At 25.8% G+C, this 6,000-nt stretch overlaps 1 protein-coding gene and 2 long non-coding RNA genes across 5 annotated transcripts in view; all 3 read right to left on the bottom strand.

The window, feature by feature from the left end:
* LOC126551364 (uncharacterized) overlaps positions 1-6,000 on the bottom strand; it is a 29,648-nt gene that overhangs the window by 13,312 nt on the left and 10,336 nt on the right. The window lies entirely within an intron of this gene.
* Positions 357-943, bottom strand: LOC126551377 (uncharacterized). Its single transcript, XR_007605272.1, has 3 exons — positions 908-943; positions 666-707; positions 357-430 (listed from the first exon to the last, which is right to left on the bottom strand). It is a non-coding gene; the product is annotated as an uncharacterized LOC126551377 (long non-coding RNA).
* Positions 2,599-3,283, bottom strand: LOC126551374 (uncharacterized). The gene is made up of 3 exons (XR_007605270.1): positions 3,122-3,283; positions 3,046-3,057; positions 2,599-2,814 (listed from the first exon to the last, which is right to left on the bottom strand). It is a non-coding gene; the product is annotated as an uncharacterized LOC126551374 (long non-coding RNA).

Below are 6,000 nucleotides of genomic sequence, written 5' to 3' on the forward strand. Positions count from 1 at the left end.
AGATTTTCTTTTTCGTCTACTATTTCTTCAAAAAAATGTAAACTCTGAAGGTATCTGTTATTGCCTGTTTACTACACTAATAATCAGTTTATATAAAGATAATGAAAATAAAGAAAATTTAATTTTGAATATTTTGATTTAGTGTGAATTCTATTTCATCGAATACATTTTTATTTAATTTAATTCAAATTATTATTTTTTATTTATTTTTATAAATACTATAATATTTAGATAGAAATACTGATTGTTATATTTTAGGTTTGAAAAAGTTGTATTGATGAATAAATAGTTTTTGGTTACACGAGAAAGTGTAGTTGCTGTGTGTATTACATGAAAAATTAATTTACAAAACTCACATCTTCATTGTCGTAGTTTTCAAATACTTCGCTCACATGGTCTTTAAATATCTGGTCACCGTTAACTTGTATCCCTAGTATTGCATAATAATGATCCACAAACGTGAGTTATGACACAATTTATGAAAAAATTGTTATATTGTATTTATTATTCATAGGTATAATACGATACACACCGTATAATAATAAAGTTACTGGTTAGTAATCATTATAATAATTATATAACATTAAATACATTTAATTATTTAAACATAACCATCTGACATATTTGTGTATGGTGTATACTGTATACCACTTTTAATTACTTACTATATTGCATTGCGACATTAAAATTTGCAAATTGTGTGGTATCTACATAAATATAATGTATTACATTAGACGTTTTTATGTTATACGCAGATTTACGTATTGTTAACTTTTAATATTAATAGGTATAAGATGCAAATATGTTATATTATATGTCATTATACAATAGTTTCATTTATTTTATCTAATTAAATACATAAAAATTGATATAATAACATTTATTGATATCATATACATATACATACATTTAAACCCAACTTTTGTCAAATTTTCTGTTAGTTATTTTACAAAAAATAAAGATATAATATTAGTAAAATTATTGAAAATAATGTTTCAAAAAAATATAATTAAATAAAAAAATGACGGAAGTAAGCAAACACTTTTGCTTTACAAACTTTATTCAAATGTATTTTATTAGTCATCAATTGAGCAAGGACTTTTATGCATTCGTAAATTTTTTTTGGTTAACTTTTTCGTATGCTTATTAAGTATAGATACAATACATTTCACAATGTTTGTGATCAAATACTCGAAGTTTTTAATGCATATTTTTGCGTCAATATCATTAAATAAAAATAAGGGTGGTGGGTAACACTTTGCTATAGAGTAGGTATCGAGTGGACTTCGACATAGAATAGATCACTAAAACGGATGAGTTAAATATAAATACAATGATCGGTATCATTATTCATTGAATATGAAAAAAAATTCCAAGTGGAACTGATTTGTTAACCTAGGAAATATTTTCCACTGAGCAGTGAAAAAGATGGTTTATATTTTAATGACCCGCATATTCCAATAAAATCCAGTAAATCTTGTACAGAAATTGCCAATTTCAATAACTACTAACTAGTGTATGTTTCAAGCTTCTATGACTAGACATTTTTAACTATAACAAAAATCTAAAATTATATGATAGTAAATCGTTCTTTTACAAATTAATTTTGGATTTCGTAAAAATTTAAGCTAGAGATACATTTTTTTTAATTGGCTAACTTTTAACTTCTTTAATAATTATTGTAAGACAAACTCATGGAGAATCTTGTATTAAACTTTCAGTTCTTAGCTTCATATACAATATTTTTTATAAATTTTTAACTACTAAATAATTTGTAAATATTCATAATTTTTATGGATTTTTGTCAATATTTGAATTTTAAACACTTGTACAAAAATTGTGACAAACGATTTTTGATATTTTTTACTAGAATAACAAAAACTTGTATAAATCCATACATTACATTTTAAAGTATTTTTGTCTTCCAAAATTATTTAATTGGCATTTCAAAAAAAAATTCTTAAATGATAGAAAACTTCTGTTATCTATAAATATCTCAAAAAAAAATCATACTATTTTGAAAATTTAACCCTCCATAGATAACCTAATACAAACTATTTCAAGTATTTACAGTGATTCATTTACAATAACAATATAGAAAAATTGATCGTCTCACAAACAGGTTTTTCTTAAAAATTCCCGTTTTTCCTCCCCCCCCCCCGATTTTTTTGAAAACTACTGTAAATTTCTTGATTTTAATCTTTATAATGCATCAAGAATATTGAATTTGCTACCGTAAACCACCCCTCAAGTTTTAAATTGAGGTATTATTTCGACAACTTATCTTGTACATACACAAAAAAATAACACATACACTATTGTAGAATCAATACATTCATCTCTTTCATCCGAATTTATAAATAATTAAAGTTAATTATAATACTTGTGATTCTACTCACTGGTACAAAAGGATTTTCATAATAAATTAACGGTAATTTAAAAGAATAAGTATCTATCTGATTAAAAAAAATATGTTATGCATAATATAGAGTTAAATTTCGGTATGAAATAAATCTTGTGACGATTTTTTAATATCATAAAGACCTACCTAGTACAAAAATTTAAATACTTTTAATAATTTATTGATATAAAGTCCCTTACCATTGCATTCTAAAAAAATATAAAAATAAATTATTTGAGATTTAATATTTAAATATTTAACAATCATTGATTAGGTACTATAATAATGTACTATTCAGTACCTACATGTATATTTTAAGTAATAGTTATGCTATTTTTTTTAAATTAATCATAAATGTATTATTTATATAATTTACTAATATAAAGTGAATTTAAGTCTCTCACCATTTATTTCTAGAAATCAAAAATAAATTCTGCATTAAATTGATCGTTTGATATTACATAGGTATATGTATATTGTATATTATTTATTCAAAATTTCAATATTTTGTACAAAATAATATTTGAAAGTATCGTTGAAATATATATAGGTGTACCAAGTTCATACAATAAAATTTCTTTTTCATGGTTACAAATAAATTATAATATTTTTTAATAATTACTTATCGAAATTAAGTTTCTTACCTCCTGAGTAGTCTAGAAAAAAAAATATTTATATTTATTAAGTTTAAAATTCATAAATAAATATTGTAGTTGTTACCTCCTTTGACACAATTGCTGATAAAAAATATCACAGTTAATATTATTGAAACTTTAAATGAAGTCATAGTTATTATTCAGAGAACTACAAAGTGCGAGGATTAGTTTTCTTTTCAAAAAATATACCTAAAATGATTAGATTCTGAATAAGTATTAAGCTATTATAAATACTAAGCCAGTGCTTTTATATTTTAGTATTTATGCATTATAACAATTAAGTAAACATTTCTGCTGTTTTTGTCATAAACATTTGTTCTAAAATCTACAAATGAAACATAAGGACTATATGGTAAGGCAAAATGATCGACTTTAGCAGACTTATAAAAGTATAATATTTGTTTAGGAACAATAATGTGGCGTGGCGAACGTGCATCGATTGTCTCGCTCTTTCTCTTTCTCATATTATTATATTAGTTTGTGTGATTTGTGCAAGTGTAAAATGACAATATTATAATGACTAAAAAATATTATTCTGTGTTTATATAACACATTTATGGGTACTCGAAAAAAATAATAGATTATCTGAAAACATTACATCGAGTTAATTTATCTAGCCGCTATAGAAGCTAGCGGATAACAGTTAAATTGTCTGAAACTTCAAGGGAATAAGAATAAATCAAAATAATTCTAATTATTATATCTTATTGAAAAAGTCGTTTTATTAATATTTGTGTCTTTTGTAAGACTTTCCTATATTATATAAAGAATAATAATTGTACCCGTTAGTTTTTATGCAAAATTACTGCGTTGATTTCTTACTAAATAAAAAATACCATAATATTACATTTTTAAAAATTAATAAATTAAATTGTCCATGTCATAACCATTAACATCTCCTAAAACTATATTTGTTTTGCTATAAAATTTCAATTTTGACTTATTGTTTTGCAAACGAAATCATTGATTTATTTTGGAATAAAAATACATAAATTGATCGTTTTTAAATAAACATAAATTATTATTTTACATAATATTCTTTAATAGCTTCTATTTTAATATGACGTCAAACTAATTTAATTGGGATAAACGAACTGCACTTGGGTTAAGAGTAGATAATGATAGAACTAAATTTGTTAAAAATGGGGTTTTAATAAAAATTTCCGAAACACTTTTATACCTAATTTGGTATTAAAAGTTATTTTAATTATATTTTATAGTTTTCTTTTGTTCGGTATGTTGATGCTCAAATGGTATGCACGATAATTTGGTGAAGATAATCAGATAATGTACGAATCATAATGTGAGATTTAAATTTTAAAAATTTTATTAGTTTTATTTATGGATATTATGGCGTATTTAGTACTTTTTTAGTAATATATTATTAGTACCTGAATCAGTACATTATTATAATGTACCTAAAAGATGTTATGAGCTCGATTGTAATTATTCGCAATTATTACCGGTTTTACCCAAGTGAAATTTGGCTACATTAAGTGCAACTCAAGCATATACAGTTAAACAGTTGTATCGATATTTTAAGCAATTAAGAAATTGTTGAACAAACGCATTATTTTAAAACGAGCTAATTCTTTTTACAATTATCGTCGTGTTCGTGAAAGTTTTGACTGTTTTTTTGAGCTGCTTGAAATAGCAAATTTTTGAAAATTATTTCTGAACATGATTTTGATAGTTTGTATAATATAACAACACCATGTAATCCAAAATTTGCTCAACCACTTTTCAAAGGCGATGACAAATGTTTTTTAGAATCCATAATTAATCCTATCCGTATTTTTAAACTATTTTGAGTGATGGTTGCGTGTGTGATACGTCGCCATTTATATCCAGGCGATGAAGTTTTCCATAGAATATAAACAAGATAATTATGATTAGGTAATTCTTTTGAAAATTTTTAAATTGAAACAAAATGTGTACATAAAATCATCATATTAATTCCGAAATACTATTGTAGTATTTAATAATAGTAATAAATTGTGTCATTTAAAGGCATTTGAAGTTTATGATTAATATTAATTACCATTGTAATTTTATCACCTTGTGTCTGTTATAATTTTAAAAATTGGTATTATATAAGGTTGTCCCGTTATTCTATAGTACCAGTAGTGCTTACCAATATATATTTGTACAATATCTATTGTATAATCAATCATGCATCTATTTATACTACGTATTAAAAAAAACATATTAAATTATGGTGATCCTGTCTATATCTTATCTGATATCCAATTTTTTATTTCTGTCATAACATTTTAAAGACAATTTTTTTTTATCATAACATTTTACAATACACCTACTCGTAATATGGTAACTGGTTACCTCGATAGAATTTCGCAAATGCGTTACTACGGAGGTGAACTCATATAAGTCTGCAGCTATACCATGGGTGATAACAGTGGTGACCTGCACGGTAGTTTATACACGAGTATAATATGTGTCGCAGTCTTGACGGCTACCGGCGACTCAGCCGCTGCTATTCAAAAGCCTAAAAGAGCTTTGTCATTACTCATTGGACCATCGCAAAATTACACTGATAACTGGTACTGTGTACGTTTATACTTATCGTTCCATCAGTCATGATTGCATCCGGTCGCCACCCATATCGCATATCCGCAACACACCCGGAAACTGCTAGGACACACTGCAGCGCTGGTGGTAAAATTATGTTCGGACTTATTTTCACGCTATTGCCATCGCCACCGCTGCAGTGTGTGGGCATCTATTCCGACCTAAGTTATCCCGTTCATTATACAGTCTCATCTGCTGTGTCAACAAGTCACCGTACCAGTGTACCACTGTCGTCTGTAGCGTCAGCATTATCTAAGGTGATACTATTGTATTTGGTTCCACTCAGTAGTTGCGGATCTGCATCCGTACACGAATTGTATATTACGTTTTTGTGTAATGCGACATTGTACATCA

This window comes from Aphis gossypii, chromosome 1, assembly GCF_020184175.1.
Source record: "Aphis gossypii isolate Hap1 chromosome 1, ASM2018417v2, whole genome shotgun sequence".
Lineage (NCBI taxonomy): Eukaryota > Metazoa > Arthropoda > Insecta > Hemiptera > Aphididae > Aphis > Aphis gossypii.